The 18,763-nt window shown below is 44.4% G+C and overlaps 1 protein-coding gene across 2 annotated transcripts in view; it reads left to right on the top strand.

Annotated features, from left to right (window-relative positions):
- The window catches only part of LOC139267485 (dynein axonemal heavy chain 8-like), a 2,569,686-nt gene that overhangs the window by 631,623 nt on the left and 1,919,300 nt on the right, over positions 1 to 18,763 (top strand). Inside the window, exon 1 of one of the 2 annotated variants that reach the window (XM_070885866.1) lies at positions 5,782 to 5,862. The exons of the other annotated variant lie outside the window; for it this stretch is intronic. The gene's annotated coding sequence lies outside the window, so the exon portion shown is untranslated. Of the gene's footprint in view, positions 1 to 5,781; positions 5,863 to 18,763 lie in introns of those variants that run through there. 2 annotated transcript variants of the gene reach the window in all.

Below are 18,763 nucleotides of genomic sequence, written 5' to 3'. Positions count from 1 at the left end.
AGGGGGTCGTTCAACCTGACTGCCTGCCTCTCTTCCGCTCTTACATCCGGTCCAAGGTGTCCTTGGAGATGGAGCACGCGGTGTCCACCGGTACGCTCGCGGCCTTCCGCGAGAGGTGGGCACCGGAGGGACTGGAGTGCATCATCACGCCCGGCAACCAAATTTTAATTTGATTTTACGTTTTAAAGTTTAATTTGTTTTAATTGCCGGTGCTTTTAGTGTCCCCCTCCCCTCTTATAGGGGGCACTGGAAAAAAAAAATGTGATTTTAGTGCCCAAAAAAAAAACAAAAAAAGAAAAACACAAAAAAAAAACCACAAAAAAGGAAAAAAGGGCCTTGTAAATGTCTGGTGTGTCATCCAGGTCGGGTGGCACAGATTAATGTTTTATGTTTTCAGATAAACTCCAAAAAGAGTTTCATGCACAAGGACCCCCAGGTCCCTCTGCATCTCAGCATGTTGTAATTTCTCCCCATTCAAATAATATTCCCTTTTACTGTTTTTTTTCCCAAGGTGGATGACCTCACACTTTCCAACATTGTATTCCATCTGCCAAACCTTTGCCCATTCGCTTAACCTATCCAAATCTCTTTTCAGCCTATCTTTGTCCTCCACACAACCCGCTTTCCCACTAATCTTTGTGTCATCTGCAAATTTTGTTGCACTACACTCTGTCCCCTCTTCCAGGTCATCTATATATATTGTAAACAGTTGTGGTCCCAGCACCGATCCCTGTGGCACATCACTAACCACCGATTTCCAACCCGAAAAGGACCCATTTATCCCAACTCTCTGCTTTCTGTTCGCCAGCCAATTCTCTATCCATGCTGATACATTTCCTCTGACTCCGCTTACCTCTATCTTCTGCAGTAACCTTTTGTGTGACACCTTATCGAATGCCTTTTGAAAATCTAAATACACCACATCCATCAGTACACCTCTATCCACCATGCTCGTTATATCCTCAAAGAATTCGAGTAAATTCGTTAAACATGATTTCTCCTTCATGAATCCATGCTGCGTCTGCTTGATTGCACTATTCCTATCTAGATGTCCCGCTATTTCTTCCTTAATGATAGTTTCAAGCATTCTCCCCATTACAGATGTTAAACTAACCGGCCTATAGTTACCTGCTTTTTGTCTGCACTGCCCCCCTAGTGATAGTGATTGTCTCAAGGTCCTTCCTTCCCACATTCCTGTGACCAGCAATTTTTGGCATGGTTTTATGTGTCTTCCACTGTGAAGACCAAAGCAAAATAATTGTTTAAGGTCTCAGCCATTTCCACATTTCCCATTATTAAATCCCCCTTCTCATCTTCTAAGGGACCAACATTTACTTTAGTCACTCTTTTCCGTTTTATATATCTGTAAAAGCTTTTACTATCTGTTTTTATGTTTTGCGCAAGTTTACCTTCGAAATCTATCTTTCCTTTCTTTGTTGCTTTTTTAGTCATTCTTTGCTGTTGTTTAAAATTTTCCCAATCCTCTAGTTTTCCACTAACCTTGGCCACCTTATACGCATTGGTCTTTGATTTGATACTCTCCTTAATTTCCCTGGTTATCCACGGCTGGTTATCCCTTCTCTTACTGACCTTTTTCACTGGAATTTATTTTTGTTGCGCACGATGAAAGAGCTCCTTAAAGGTCCTCCACTGTTCATTTTAGTCATTCTTTTCTGGCTTTTTAAAGTTTCCCAATCCTCTGGTCTCCCAGTAGTCTTGGCCACATTGTATGCCCTTGTTTTCAATTTGATGCCATTCCTTATTTCTTTATTTAGCCACAGATGGTTATCCCTTCTCTTACAGTCTTTCCTTCTCATTGGGATATATTTTTGTTGCGAGTGATGAAATATCTCCTTAAATGTCTGCCACTGCTCATCAACCGTCCCACACTTTAATCTATTTTCCCAGTCCACTTTAGCCAACTCTGCCTTCATACCTTTGTAGTCTCCTTTATTTAAGCTTAGGACACTGGTTTGAGATCCAACTTTCTCACCCTTCAACTGAATTTGAAATTCAACAATGTTATGGTCACCCATTCCTAGAGGATCCTTTACTCGCAGATTGTTTATTAATCCTGTCTCATTACACAGTACCAGATATAAGATAGCCTGCTCCCTCGTTGGTTACGCAATGTACTGTTCAAGGAAACTGTCCCGGATACACTCTATGAACTCTTCCTCAAGGCTACCCTGGCCAATTTGCTTTATCCAATCAATATGAAGGTTATTCCTCCCTTTCAAAAAACAACTGTTCACCACTACCCTCTGTTTCCGATCAGTTAGCCAATTTCGTATCCATGCTGCCATTTTCACTTTTATTCCATGGGCTTCAATTTTGCTAGCAAGCCTATAATGTGGCACTCTGTCGTCGAACTACAGTACGCGGACGACACATGCGCCTGTGCACATTCAGAGATTGAACTCCCAAGTCATAGTCAATATCTTCACTAAGGCATACGAGAGCATGGGCGTTACACTAAACATCCGTAAGACAAAGGTCCTCCACCAGCCTGATCCCACACAGCACTACCCCCCAGTCATTAAGATCCATGGCGGGGCCCTGGACAACGTGGACCACTTTCCATACCTTGGGAGCCTATTATTAACAAGGGCAGACATGGACGACGAGATTCAACACCGCCTCCAGTGTGCCAGCGCAGTCTTCGGCCACTTAAGGAAAGAAGTGTTCGAAGATCAGTCCCTCAAATGTGCCACCAAGCTCATGGTCTACAGGATTGTAGTGATACCCCCCTCTTGTATGGCTCAGGACCATATACAGTGGACACCACAAATCGCTGGAGAAATACCACCAACGATGTCGCCGCAAGATCCTGCAAATCGTCTGGGAGGACAGATGCGCCAACGTTGGTGTCCTCAATCAGGCCAACATCCCCAGCATCGAAGCACTGACCACACTCGACCAGCTCCGTTGGACGGGCCACATTGTTTGCATGCCTGGCACAAGACTCCCAAAGCAAGCACTCTACTCAGAACTCCTATACGGCAAGCAAGCCCAAGGTGGGCAGAGGAAACGTTTCAAGGACACCCTCAAAGCCTCCTTGATAAAATGCAACATCCCCACTGACACCTGGGAGCCCCTGGCCAAAGACCGCCTTAAATGGAGGAAGTGCATCTGGGAGGGCGCTGAGCACCTCGAGTTTCATTGCCGAGAGCATGCAGAAACCAAGTGCAGGCAACGGAAAGAGCGTGCGGCAAACCAGTCCCACCTACCCTTTCCTTCAACCACTGTCTGACCCACCTGTGACAGAGGCTGTAATTCCCGTATTGGACTGTTCAGTCACCTAAGAACTCATTTTTCGAGTGGAAGCAAGTCTTCCTCGATTTCGAGGGACTGACTATGATTATGTGGCACTTTATCAAACACCTTTTGGAAGTCCATGTATTCCGCATCAACTGTATTGCCCTCATCAATCCTCTCTGTTATCTCATCAAAAAATTTAATCAAGTTTGTTAAACACTATTTGCCTTTAACAAATCCATGCTGGCTTCCCTTAATTAATCTATACTTGTCCAAGTGACTCTTAATTTTGTCCTGGATTATCAATTCTCAAAGCTTCCTCACTACTGAGCTTAAGCTGACTGGCCTGCAGTTGTTGGGTTTATCCTTGACCTTTTTTTTAACAAGGGTGTGACATTTGCAATTCCCCTGTCCTCTGGCACCATCTAAGAAGGATTGGAAGATTATGGCCAATGCCTCCACAATTTCCATCTTTACTTCCCTCAGCATCCTGGGATGCATCCCATCCGGTCCTGGTGACGTAACTACTTTAATTATAGCCAGCCTTTCTAGTACCTCCTCATCAATTTTTATCCCATCTAATATCTCAACTACCTCCTCTTTCACTGACTATGACTTTGGCAGCATTGTCTTCCTTGGTGAAGACAAATGCAAAAGTATCATTTAGCACCTCAGCCACGCCTCTGCCTGCATGTGTAGGTCGTCTTTTTAGTCCCTAATCGGCCCCACCCTTCGTCTTACTACCCATATTTAAATGCCTATAGAAGACTTTTGGATTCACATTTATGTTAGCTGCCAGTCTATTTTCACACTCCCTCTTTACCCCTCTTATTCTCTGAACTTTCTGTATTCAGCCTGGTTCTCACTTGTATTCTCAACTTGACATCTGTCATATGCCCCTTATTTCTGCTTCATTTTACTCTCTATCTCTTTTATCATACCGGGAGCTTTGGCTTTGGTTGCCCTACCTTTCCCCCTCATGGGAATGTACCTTGATTGTCGTGGCCTTCCGCGAGAGATGGGTGCCGGAGGGACTGGAGTGCATCATCACCCCCACCAACCAAATTTTAATTTGATCATTAATGTTTAAAGTTTAATTTGTCTATGTTTGTTGGTTTTAGTGTCCCCCTGCCACTGCCTTTTAGCCAGGGGGCACTTGTATAATTTGTGATTTTAGTCCCCTCAAAAAAAAACTAGGGAGCACTTGTTTGAAAGTGTTTGCCGTGCGCCCTCCCTTTAACCAGGGAGCACTTGATTAAAGTGCACAACTAAAATAGTTGTACCTTGATTGTACCCAAACCATCTCCTCTTTAAAGGCAGTCCATTGTTCAATACCAGTTTTGCCTGCCAATCTTTTGATTCCAATTTACCTAGGTCAGGTTCATTCTCAACCTACTCAAATGGGCCCTCCTCCAGTTAAGTATTTAACATTACACCCTTGTTCTTGATTGCTCTTTGTCCTTTTCTAAAGCTTATGATACTATCACTGTACCCTAAATGTTCTGCTACTAAAAGTTGATCCACCTGACTCACCTCATTCCTCAGAATCCCCACATCCCAAAATGCCTCCTTATAATGCTTATAAATTAAGTGTAGCTCTTAAGAGTATAAAAGTTAACAGTATTTCAGAGCACAGAGTGGACTTAAAGAGTGGTTTATTTGGGAATTTGGAAAGAGTGGGAATTTCTGATAAGTATTGGGTCAGTAGAAGCTGTAAAAAGTGAAATTTAGTTTTAACATTTTGGTTTAAACCTAGAACATTAAAACTATAGTTAACAGAAGTTGCCTGCCAGTTAACTATCAGTCAACTGTAAGTTTTTTGAATAGGTTTTAATCACAGGGAATAGGGGAGCTGAGTCAACACTTGTAAATTGGGTGTAGCTCTTAAGGGGCCAAAATTCACCATGCCCAAAGGTGTGGCTTGATCGACCGATCGAAAAAATCGATCGGTCGCTGCGGTCAGGTGATTTTCCATCCCCAAGCCATATTCAGCTCAGGGGAATTTGACTGGTGCGCACTTCCGCTGGAAACAGTGGGGTGAAGCCGCTGTAAAGGAAGGTTTCCAGCAGTGACCTCAGCAGCGTGCGGGCCGCTGAAAACTGGCCAGGACAGGGAATTTCAGCAATGAAAAGCTAGGATTTTTCCCGGCATTTGTTTTCCCCGCGAGGTTTTCCAGGCGGTGCACGAATGCGACACCACTGGGGGGTTTTGCCGCGATGAGGTCCGTTTGAGAGAGAAATAGTTTCATTAATTTTAGTGTTTTTATTTCAGATTCCAGCATCTGCTGTATTTAGCTTTTGATATAGTATTATTAATTATTAGTGGTTTTATTTCAGATTCTAGCATCCGCATTATGTAGCTTTTGATATAGTTTTATTAATTGCTTTGGCTCCATTAAATCTGCTGAGTGCTGCTCAGAGGTTTTCACATACTTTTGTACAAATTTCAGGTTTGACTCTTTAGTGGAGTCCTGTGGGCTGCAGAGATCTGCTTGGCAGGGTCCACCCTGAGGATGGGAGGAGTGTTGGAAGGGCGTCACCTGGTACACCTGGTACACCTGGTCAGAAGCCGGGCGGCACGTAGGAGAAAGCATTGTGCAGACAGGTAGCGGGCAAGGGAGGCATCAGCCATGATTTGTTCATTCTCCGCCAGACCAATGTGCCCGCCATCTTCACTAACCCGAATCATGAATGAGGTTGGCTGCTTGGGGACAAGGGATATCCCGTGTCTACTTGGCTGCTCACTCCACTGCGGAACCCCAGGATAGCGCCAGAGCATACATACAATGATGCTCATTGTGCCACCAGGTGCATCATCAAGTAGTGAATAAGCATCCTTAAGCAGAGGTTCCGGTGCCAGGACTGTTCTGGTGGCCATAATCGTTGTGGTCTGCTGCATGCTGCACAACCTGGCCATCATGAGGGGACAGCCGCTGGAGGTCGAGCCAGCAGCACATAGAAACATAGAAAATAGGTGCAGAAGTAGGCCATTCGGCCCTTCGAGCCTGCACCACCATTCAATATGATCATGGCTGATCATGCAACTTCAGTATCCCATTCCAGCTCTCTCTCCATACCCCTTGATCCCTTTAGCCATAAGGGCCACATCTAACTCCCTTTTGAATATATCTAACGAACTGGCCTCAACAACTTTCTGTGGTAGAGAATTCCACAGGTTTCTGAGTGAAGAAGTTTCTCCTCATCTCGGTCCTAAATGCCTTACACCTTAGCCTTAGACCGTGACCCCTGGTTCTGGACTTCCCTAACATCGGGAACATTCTTCCTGCATCTAACCTATCCAATCCCGTCAGAATTTTTAATGTTTCTATGAGATCCCCTCTCATTCTTCTAAATTCCACTGAATATAAGCCTAGTTGAATCAGTCTTTCTTCATATGTCAGTCCTGCCATCCCGGGAATCAGTCTGGTGAACCTTCGCTGCACTCCCACAGTAGCAAGAATGTCTTTCCTCAGATTAGGAGACCAAAACTGTACACAATATTCAAGGTGTGGCCTCACCAAGGACCTGTACAATTACAGTAAGACCTCCCTGCTCCTATACTCAAATCCTCTCACTATGAAGGCCAACATGCCATTTGCGTTCTTCACCGTCTGCTGTACCTGCATGCCAACTTTCAATGACTGATGTACCATGACACCCAGATCTCATTGCACCTCCCATTTTCTTAATCTGTCACCATTCAGATAACATTCTGCCTTCATGTTTTTGCCACCAAAGTGGATAACCTCACATCTATCTACATTATACTGCATCTGCCATGCATTTGCCCACTCACCTAACCAGTCCAAGTCACCCTGCAGCCTCTTAACAGCCTCCTTACAGCTCACACTGCCACCCAGCTTAGTGTCATCTGCAAACTTGTAGATATCACATTCAATTCCTTTGTCTAAATCATTAATGTATATTGTAGTGCTGTTGGGGAGGATTTAAACTAATATGGCAGGGGGATGGGAACCAATGCAGGGAGACAGAGGGAAACAAAAAGGAGACAAAAGCAAAAGACAGAAAGGAGATGAGGAAAGGTGGAGGGCAGAGAAACCCAAGGCAAAAAACAAAAAGGGCCACTGTACAGCAAAATTCTAAAAGGACAAAGGGTGTTAATAAAACAAGCCTGAAGGCTTTGTGTCTGAATGCAAGGAGTATCCGCAATAAGGTGGATGAATTAATTGTGCAAATAGATGTTAACAAATATGATGTGATTGGGATTACGGAGACGTGGCTCCAGGATGATCAGGGCTGGGAACTCAACATTCAGGGGTATTCAACATTCAGGAAGGATAGAATAAAAGGAAAAGGAGGTGGGGTAGCATTGCTGGTTAAAGAGGAGATTAATGCAATAGTTAGGAAAGACATTAGCTTGGATGATGTGGAATCTATATGGGTAGAGCTGCAGAACACCAAAGGGCAAAAAACGTTAGTAGGAGTTGTGTACAGACCTCCAAACAGTAATAGGGATGTTGGGGAGGGCATCAAACAGGAAATTAGGGGTGCATGCAATAAAGGTGTAGCAGTTATAATGGGTGACTTTAATATGCACATAGATTGGGCTAGCCAAACTGGAAGCAATACGGTGGAGGAGGATTTCCTGGAGTGCATAAGGGATGGTTTTCTAGACCAATATGTTGAGGAACCAACTAGGGGGGAGGCCATCTTAGACTGGGTGTTGTGTAATGAGAGAGGATTAATTAGCAATCTCATTGTGCGAGGCCCCTTGGGGAAGAGTGACCATAATATGGTGGAATTCTGCATTAGGATGGAGAATGAAACAGTAATTTCAGAGACCATGGTCCAGAACTTAAAGAAGGGTAACTTTGAAGGTATGAGGCGAGAATTGGCTAGGATAGATTGGCGAATGATACTTAGGGGGTTGACTGTGGATGGGCAATGGCAGACATTTAGAGACCGCATGGATGAAGTACAACAATTGTACATTCCTGTCTGGCGTAAAAATAAAAAGGGGAAGGTGGCTCAACCGTGGCTATCTAGGGAAATCAGGGATAGTATTAAAGCCAAGGAAGTGGCATACAAATTGGCCAGAAATAGCAGCGAACCTGGGGACTGGGCGAAATTTAGAACTCAGCAGAGGAGGACAAAGGGTTTGATTAGGACAGGGAAAATGGAGTACGAGAAGAAGCTTGCAGGGAACATTAAGGCGGATTGCAAAAGTTTCTATAGGTATGTAAAGAGAAAAAGGTTGGTGAAGACAAACGTAGGTCCACTGCAGTCAGAATCAGGGGAAGTCATAACGGGGAACAAAGAAATGGCGGACCAATTGAACAAGTACTTTGGTTCGGTATTCACTAAGGAGGATACAAACAACCTTCCGGATATAAAAGGGGTCAGAGGGTCTAGTAAGGAGGGGGAACTGAGGGAAATCTTTATTAGTCGGGAAATTGTTTTGGGGAAATTGATGGGATTGAAGGCCGATAAATCCCCAGGGCCTGATGGATTGCATCCTAGAGTACTTAAGGAGGTGGCCTTGGAAATAGCGGATGCATTGACAGTCATTTTCCAACATTCCATTGACTCTGGATCAGTTCCTATGGAGTGGAGGGTAGCCAATGTAACCCCACTTTTTAAAAAAGGAGGGAGAGAGAAAACAGGGAATTATAGACCGGTCAGCCTGACCTCAGTAGTGGGTAAAATGATGGAATCAATTATCAAGGATGTCATAGCAGTGCATCTGGAAAATGGTGACATGATAGGTCCAAGTCAGCATGGATTTGTGAAAGGGAAATCATGCTTGACAAATCTTCTGGAATTTTTTGAGGATGTTTCCAGTAAAGTGGACAAAGGAGAACCAGTTGATGTGGTATATTTGGACTTTCAGAAGGCTTTCGACAAGGTCCCACACAAGAGATTAATGTGCAAAGTTAAAGCACATGGGATTGGGGGTAGTGTGCTGATGTGGATTGAGAACTGGTTGTCAGACAGGAAGCAAAGAGTAGGAGTAAACGGGTACTTTTCAGAATGGCAGGCAGTGACTAGTGGAGTGCCGCAAGGTTCTGTGCTGGGGCCCCAGCTGTTTACATTGTACATTAATGATTTAGACGAGGGGATTAAATGCAGTATCTCCAAATTTGCAGATGATACTAAGTTGGGTGGCAGTGTGAGCTGCGAGGAGGATGCTATTAGGCTGCAGAGTGACTTGGATAGGTTAGGTGAGTGGGCAAATGCATGGCAGATGAAGTATAATGTGGATAAATGTGAGGTTATCCACTTTGGTGGTAAAAACAGAGAGACAGACTATTATCTGAATGGTGACAGATTAGGAAAAGGGAAGGTGCAACGAGACCTGGGTGTCATGGTACATCAGTCATTGAAGGTTGGCATGCAGGTACAGCAGGCGGTTAAGAAAGCAAATGGCATGTTGGCCTTCATAGCGAGGGGATTTGAATACAGGGGCAGGGAGGTGTTGCTACAGTTGTACAGGGCCTTGGTGAGGCCACACCTGGAGTATTGTGTACAGTTTTGGTCTCCTAACTTGAGGAAGGACATTCTTGCTATTGAGGGAGTGCAGCGAAGGTTCACCAGACTGATTCCCGGGATGGCGGGACTGACCTATCAAGAAAGATTGGATCAACTGGGCTTGTATTCACTGGAGTTCAGAAGAATGAGAGGGGATCTCATAGAAACGTTTAAAATTCTGACGGGTTTAGACAGGTTAGATGCAGAAAGAATGTTCCCAATGTTGGGGAAGTCCAGAACCAGGGGTCACAGTCTGAGGATAAGGGGTAAGCCATTTAGGACCGAGATGAGGAGAAACTTCTTCACCCAGAGAGTGGTGAACCTGTGGAATTCTCTACCACAGAAAGTAGTTGAGGCCAATTCACTAAATATATTCAAAAGGGAGTTAGATGAAGTCCTTACTACTCGGGGGATCAAGGGTTATGGCGAGAAAGCAGGAAGGGGGTACTGAAGTTTCATGTTCAGCCATGAACTCATTGAATGGCGGTGCAGGCTAGAAGGGCTGAATGGCCTACTCCTGCACCTATTTTCTATGTTTCTATGTTTCTATGTAAATAGCTGGGGTCCTAGCACTGAAACTAGCCGCTGCCTGCCATTCTGAAAAGGACCCGTTTATTCCTACTCTTTGCTTCCTGTCTGCCAACCAGTTCTCTATCCACGTCAATATATTACCCCCAATGCACACTAATCTCTTGTGTGGGACCTTGTCAAAACCCTTTTAAAAGTCCAAATACACCACATCCCTTGTCCACTCTACCAGTTACATCTACAAGTAAAAAATTCGAGAAGATTTGTCAAGCATGATTTCCCTTTCATAAATCCATGCTGACTTGGACCGATCCTGTCACTGCATTCCAAATACGCTGCTATTACATCTTTAATAATTGATTGCAACATTTTCCCCACTATCAATGTCTATAACCAGTCTATAATTCCCTGTTTTCTCTCTCCCTCCTTTTTTAAAAAGTGGGGTTACATTAGCTACCCTCCAATCCATAGGAACTGATCCAGAGTCTATAGAATGTTGAAAAATGACCATCAATGCATCCACAATTTCTAGGGCCACTTCCTGAAGTACTCTGGGATGCAGACGATCAGGCCTGGGGATTTATCGACCTTCAATCCCATCAATTTCCCTGACACAATTTCCTGATGAATAAGGATTTCTTTCAGTTCCTCATTCTCACTAGACCCTCGGTCCCCTTGTATTTCCGGAAGGTTATTTGTGTCTTCCTTAGTGAAGACAGAACCAAAGTATTTGTTCAATTGGTCTGCCATGTCTTTGTTCCCCATTATAAATTCACCTGATTCTGACTGCAAGGGACCTACATTTGTTTTCACTAATCTTTTTCTGTTCACATAACTATAGAAGCTTTTGCAGTCACTTTTTATGTTCACTGCAAGCTTCCTCTCATACTCTATTTTCCCCCTCGTAATTAAATCCTTTGTCCTTCTCTGCTGAACTCTAAATTTTCTCCCCGTCCTCAGGTTTGCTGCATTTTCTGGCGAATTTATATGCCTGTTCCTTGGATTTAACATTATCCTTAATTTCCCTTGTTAGCCACGGTTGAGCCACCTTCCCCGTTTTATTTTTATGCCAGACAAGGATGTACAATTGTTGAAGTTCATCCATGTGATCTTTAAATGTTTGCCATTGCCTATCCACCGTCAACCTTTTAAGTATCATTCGCCAGTCTATCCTAGCCAGTTCACGTCTCAGACCGTCGAAGTTACCTTTCTTTAAGTTCAGGACCCTAGTCTTTCAATTAACTGTGTCACTCTCCATCTTAATGAAGAATTCTACCATATTATGGTCACTCTTCCCCAAGGGGCCTCGCACAAAAAGATTACTAGTTAATCCTCTCTCATTACACAACACCCAGTCTAGGATGGCCAGCTCTCTAGTTAGTTCCTCGACATATTGGTCTAGAAAACCATCTCTTATACACTCCAGGAAATCCTCCTCCACCATATTGCTAGCAGTTTGGTTAGCCCAATCTATATGTAGATTAAAGTCACCCATGATAACTGCTGTACCTTTATTGCACGCATCCCTAATTTCCTGATTGATGCCATCCCCAACCTCACTATTTGATGGTCTTTATACAACTCCCACTAGCGTTTTCTGCCCTTTGGTGTTCTGCTCTACCCGTACAGATTCCACATCATCCAAGCTAATGTCCTTCCTTACGATTGCGTTAATCTCCACCTGAGGAGGAGGAGGAGGAGGAGATGGAGGATACCCGTCGTCCCAGAGGTAGGAGGCGTTGACCCATCGCCACCCTGGAAGGGCCGGGTGCAGACTGGCCAGCATCTCCTGGGAGGTTGCGTCCTCACATATATGGAGGTGCCGGACACCTTTCCTGCAATCTCCCTCCATGCATTATGTACTGGCGGTCTGCCAGGTCTCCCTATGTCAGGAAACAATATTCTTCTTCTGTCCTCCACATCGTCCATCAATGTCTGCAGCTCCATATCAGTGAACCTAATGGCTCTACTTGCATCTCTTATATCAGCCATCCTGCCAAACTCCTTCCCCCCTAAAAAGGCGAGGGAGCAGCTGGCTTGTTAGAAAGCCTTACCTGCATGCTGAATTTCTCAGTGGTGATAACGCTCAAATTAAGACAGCCCCACTGCTGAAAAATCTACTTTGGAAGGGTTCATTAGTGCTGGAACCCATTTGTTCACTTTTGGAACTGAATATAGGGTGGCCCAGTCACAAAACAAAATTGGCGCTAACGGCCCCAAAAAGGTGGGGGATGACCAGCTTTCCAACGGTACTGAATTTTGGGCCCTAAAAATCAACAGTTTTTCAAAGCAGATTGGTCTGCACAGAGTGGACTTAGAGTGGTTTATTTGGGAATTTGGAACGAGTGGGAATTCAGAGTAGACTATTTGTACTGCTTTGTTTTACAGGTAGATAGTTAATTTCATTACCCATTACTTTATCCAGATCAATCAAGAAGTCAAGGAACTAAACTGCAAACTAAGTTACAAAATACAAATGTAATTACATTTAATTAAATAGAACAAGGTCATATAACAGTGGTGCACAAAATACAGCCCGCGGGCCATATCTGGCCCGCTAAGAATTTCTATCTAGCCCACTGGATAGGACAGAAACAGAGAAACATAGAAACATAGAAAATAGGTGCAGGAGTAGGCCATTCGGCCCTTCTAGCCTGCACCGCCATCCAATGAGTTCATGGCTGAACATGCAACTTCAGTACCTCATTCCTGCTTTCTCGCCATACCCCTTGATCCCCCGAGTAGTAAGGACTTCATCTAACTCCTTTTTGAATATATTTAGTGAATTGGCCTCAACAACTTTCTGTGGTAGAGAATTCCACAGGTTCACCACTCTCTGGGTGAAGATGTTTCTCCTCATCTCGGTCCTAAATGGCTTACCCCTTATCCTTAGACTGTGACCCCTGGTTCGGACTTCCCCAACATTGGGAACATTCTTCCTGCATCTAACCTGTCTAAACCCATCAGAATTTTAAATGTTTCTATGAGGTCCCCTCTCATTCTTCTGAACTCCAGTGAATACAAGCCCAGTTGATAGGTCAGTCCCGCCATCCTGGGAATCAGTCTGGTGAACCTTCGCTGCACTCCCTCAATAGCAAGAATGTCCTTCCTCAGGTTAGGAGACCAAAACTGTACACAATACTCCAGGTGTGGCCTCACCAAGGCCCTGTACAACTGTAGCAACACCTCCCTGTCCCTGTACTCAAATCCCCTCGCTATGAAGGCCAACATGCCATTTACTTTCTTAACCACCTGCTGTACCTGCATGCCAACCGTCAATGACTAATGTACCATGACACCCAGGTCTCGTTGCACCTCCCCTTTTCCTAATCTGTCATCATTCAGATAATCGTCTGTCTCTCTGTTTTTACCACCAAAGTGGATAACCTCACATTTATCCACATTATACTTCATCTGCCATGCATTTGCCCACTCACCTAACCTATCCAAGTCGTTCTGCAGCCTCATAGCATCCTCCTCGCAGCTCACACTGCCACCCAACTTCGTGTCATCTGCAAATTTGGAGATACTACATTTAATCCCCTCGTCTAAATCATTAATGTACAGTGTAAACAGCTGGGGCCCCAGCACAGAACCTTGCGGTACCCCACGAGTCACTGCTTGCCATTCTGAAAAGTCCCCATTTACTCCTACTCTTTGCTTCCTGTCTGACAACCAGTTCTCAATCCATGTCAGCACACTACCCCCAATCCCATGTGCTTTAACTTTGCACATTAATCTTTTGCGTGGGACCTTGTCGAAAGCCTTCTGAATGTCCAAATATACCACATCAACTGGTTCTCCCTTGTCCACTCTACTGGAAACATCCTCAAAAAATTCCAGAAGATTTGTCAAACATGATTTCCCTTTCACAAATCCATGCTGACTTGGACCTAGCATGTCACCTCTTTCCAAATGTGCTGCTATGACATCCTTAATAATTGATTCCATCATTTTACCCACTACCAATGTCAGGCTGACCGGTCTGTAATTCCCTGTTTTCTCTCTCCCTCCTTTTTTAAAAAGTGGGGTTACATTGGCTACCCTCCACTCGATAGGAACTGATCCAGAGTCAATGGAATGTTGGAAAATGACTGTCAATGCATCCGCTATTTCCAAGGCCACCTCCTTAAGAAATAGAACACGAGCTTGAGCTCAAGCTGCACATTCGTCTATCCACTTTCACTTCTCATGGGTCAGAGATAGACCCGAACTGCAGCCAAGGAAAAAACATAGTCATACTTCATTCAAATTAATAATTCGCAAAAGCGATCTTAAAACGATCCGTTCCATAATTCTGGGCCCCAATGGCAGACATCCGTATCCAGAATGCATTGTGTACTCGAACATGCCCTGTATGCTTTAGAGTGGATTCATGGCTGCTCATCTCCACAAATCTTTTACCGAAGCATCTTTCCTCTCCTGGCATCCAAAGTATGACGGCAGGGGAGTTCTCATCTGGCACCAATTGGTATGGCATTAGTAATCTTTGCAGAGGGACATAAGGATCACTGAGGAGGGAAATTGAAGCTGACACAGGCTCTATAGAGGGTAGGGTCCTATTTTACAGCACTGATTTATAGAGACCAGAAGATACCACAACATTTTCAACTTTTATCTTTGATTAATTTCTATCGAATACATGTCGTGTATGTAAGATAGCATTTGACTACTGTCTGAATTTATGTTTATGCAGTGTTCCCTCTAATTTTTTTCGCGTGCGGTCCCTTTAAATTTGCTGCATCGCCGGCCACTATGCAGCTGCGCATGCGCTGCATCTCATCCAGCGGCAGCAGCTGGGGATCGGCCTGTGCTGGACTGCATGTTTGGTGGAACTTTGGTGGGCGGCCCTTAACAGCTCATCAAAACTTGTTAAGTGGCCCTCCAGCCTAAATAATTGCCCACTTGCGTCATATAGGGATGGCAATGCGGTTGGCGTGCCGCAACTGAAGCATATTGGAGTTTGTGGAGAGCATTGTGATCACAGGCAATTATGTTTGTAGTAAGTGCCTGCATCTTGAGGAACTTCATCTCAGAGTTGTTGAGCTGGAGTTTGAGATGCAGACATTGTGGAGCATCAGAGAGGGGGAGAGTTACCTGGACACTTTGATCCAGGAGGCAGTCACGCCCCTAAGGTTAGGTAGTGGTGCAGGTTTGGTTAGTGGTCAGGGACAGGAGGGTATGACTGCAACTCAGGCAGGTAAAAGGACCCCAGGTGCAGTGCTGGAGAATCCCCAGCCTTTGGCCTTATCCAACAGGTGTGAGGTTTTTGCTGCCTGTGTGGATGAGGGAAAAGCCTGCAGGATGGATGAGCAGGCTGACCATGGCACCATGGTGCAGGAGATCATTTGTGAGGGGAGTGAAAGGGAATGTAGTTGTGGTAGGGAACAGTATTGTCAGGGGGATAGATACAGTTCCCTGTGGCTGGGAGTTTCGAAGGTTGTGTTGCCTGCCCGGTGCCAGGGTTAAAGACATCTCCTTGTGGCTGGCAAAGAACTTGGAGTGGGAAGGGGAGGATCCAGTTGTCGTGGTCCACGTAGGAACCAATGACATTGGTAGAACTATGAATGAGATTCTGCTGAAAGAGTTTGAGGAATTGGGGTCCAAATGAAAAAGCAGAACCTCAAAAGTAATAATCTCTGAATTGTTACCTGAGTGACATGCCAATTGGTATTGGAACAACCAGATTAAAAAGTTAAATGCATGGCACAAAGAATGTTGAGGGAGGCAGGGGTTTTGCTTCATGGGGCACTGCCACCAGTACTTGGGAAAGAGGGAGCTGTTCTATTGGGTCAGGCTCCACTTGATCTGGGCTGGAACCAGTGTCCTAGCAAATCGAATAAATAGGGCAGGACTTTAAACTAATGAAACATAGAAACATAGAAACTAGGTGCAGGAGCAGGCCATTCAGCCCTTCCAGCCTGCACCGCCATTCAATGAGTTCATGGCTGAACATGAAACTTCAGTACTCCCTTCCTGCTTTCTCGCCATACCCCTTGATCCCCCGAGTAGTAAGGACTTCATCTAACTCCCTTTTGAATATATTTAGTGAATTGGCCTCAACCACTTTCTGTGGTAGAGAATTCCACAGGTTCACCACTCTCTGGGTGAGGAGGTTTCTCCTCATCTCGGTCCTAAATGGCTTACCCCTTATCCTTAGACTGTGACCCCTGGTTCTGGACTTCCCCAACATTGGGAACATTCTTCCTGCATCTAACCTGTCTAAACCCGTCAGAATTTTAAACGTTTCTGAGGTCCCCTCTCATTCTTCTGAACTCCAGTGAATACAAGCCCAGTTGATCCAGTCTTTCTTGATAGGTCAGTCCCACCATCCCGGGAATCAGTCTGGTGAATCTTTGCTGCACTCCCTCAATAGCAAGAATGTCCTTCCTCAAGTTAGGAGACCAAAACTGTACACAATACTCCAGGTGTGGCCTCACCAAGGCCCTGTACAACTGTAGCAACACCTCCCTGCCCTTGTACTCAAATCCCCTCGCTATGAAGGCCAACATGCCATTTGCTTTCTTAACTGCCTGCTGTATCTGCATGCCAACCTTCAATGACTGATGTACCATGACACCCAGGTCTCGTTGCACCTCCCCTTTTCCTAATCTGTCACCATTCAGATAATAGTCTGTCTCTCTGTTTTTACCACCAAAGTGGATAACCTCACATTTATCCACATTATACTTCATCTGCCATGCATTTGCCCACTCACCTAACCTATCCAAGTCACTCTGCAGCCTCATAGCATCCTCCTCGCAGCTCACACTGCCACCCAACTTAATGTGAAGAGGTGGGGGAGTTGGTGGGAGGATTCAGGAAAGAGTACATTTAAAAGCAGCTCTAGAGCAGAACAGAGTTTTGGGTAAAATAAGCAGAGTGGGTCAGCAAGAGACAAAGAGTAACAAAGGTAATGGGGCATCACTGACAAAGGTGACATCAGGGAAAAATAGAAAAAAAGTCAAAGCTAAAGGCACTATATTTGAAGCATTCACAACAAAATACATGAGTTAATTTCTATCTGCGCTACTAATAGGTTTGATCTAATAGCCATTACGGAGATGTGGTTGCAAAGTGACCAAGGTTGGGAACTAAATATTCCAGGATACTTAACTTTTAGAAGAGATAGGTGAAATGGAACAGGAGGAGGGTGTTATGTATGCAATAACTGTTAGACTGAGTACTGTTTAACTCCAAGAGATGTAAATGTAGATTCTTTTCTCTCAATCTGGTTCAGTAAAATTACTGAGTCGAATACCTATTATGCTTTAAACAAAGCAGTCTTTATTTTACCGGCCGGCAAGACTTATCAGACAGAAGATATACTCTCTCGATAGAGCGTACACACTCCCTGCGGATCAGTGAAGTTACATCGTAAAGCGACAACAGTTATACAGTTTTGAAAATAGATAACAAAATACAATTAGATTGACATTCTAACTCAGCCACTCATTAGTCAATCTATATGAGATGTTTTTACGAAAGCTCAAGCATTGCCTCTGAATGTTTCAATTTAGTGGTGTGACTACCAACTGAGACCTTGCAATTCTGCAGATTTATCCATATATTAATTTCATGTTACAATTTATGTTATTGGCAGGATTAGTAACTTGAAACCTTGGGAAAGACTGTTAACTGTGCTGATGTTGCACTATTTGCAATCTGACATTCTCCCAGCTATTCTTCCATGGCTTATACATTTTCATATATCCAGTTTACTTTACTGTCCTTAATTCCATATATTCCGTTCAGATATCCACATCCCTCCTTTTATCATTCTATGATAACATTTAGGATCATTCTGAGAGTATTGCATTCATCCGTTCACACTCCATTTCCAGAATCATATTGTTGTTAGTGTCGAGTAGTTCTTTAGTTCGTTGGATCATAACTCGGGAGCCCTTGACCACAAGAAGGTTTGCTAACCTTGCCGTCATTACTTTACAACAAAGGTTAAGGCAACCAACAATTAGATAGGATCTCCAAGATCCATCTGATAGCCAATCAAACCAGTTAGATCCTTCTGCTGGTGTGGATAACTTCTTCACCTTCCTTCTTATGTGATCAGCGAGATTGATTATGTTTTCTGAACTATCAAGAATGTAAGGATCTGAATGTCGCACTATCAGGGAACACGTTCCCCCTTTCTCAGCTAACAGGTAATTGAGGGCCATTCGGTTTTGTAATGCTACGGTCCTTATTGCTACCATTTCAGCTGTGATGCCCTCCAGAGCTTCAGCAGTATTGTATTGGCCCCCCTCCTCTCGTGATAGTTTGGCTCTGAATCCATCTGACAGTCTCAGTTAGGGTTAGTGGAACGGGGCGCAAAGGAATTCCCCCTTTGGAATGTATAGGGAATGTGAACACACCCAACATCTAGAAAAGTTCCCATTTTGCGCATAAACATAAGACATGTACAAAAAGGTGTTTACATGGAGCTCTCGTCTCTGTCTCCCCTCCCATGCGCCGAAACTGTCATATATCAA

The sequence above is a fragment of the Pristiophorus japonicus genome, chromosome 7 (genome assembly GCF_044704955.1).
Source record: "Pristiophorus japonicus isolate sPriJap1 chromosome 7, sPriJap1.hap1, whole genome shotgun sequence".
Lineage (NCBI taxonomy): Eukaryota > Metazoa > Chordata > Chondrichthyes > Pristiophoridae > Pristiophorus > Pristiophorus japonicus.
Note: the sequence above shows the minus strand (reverse complement) of the source record. Positions and strands in the feature narration are given on the sequence as shown.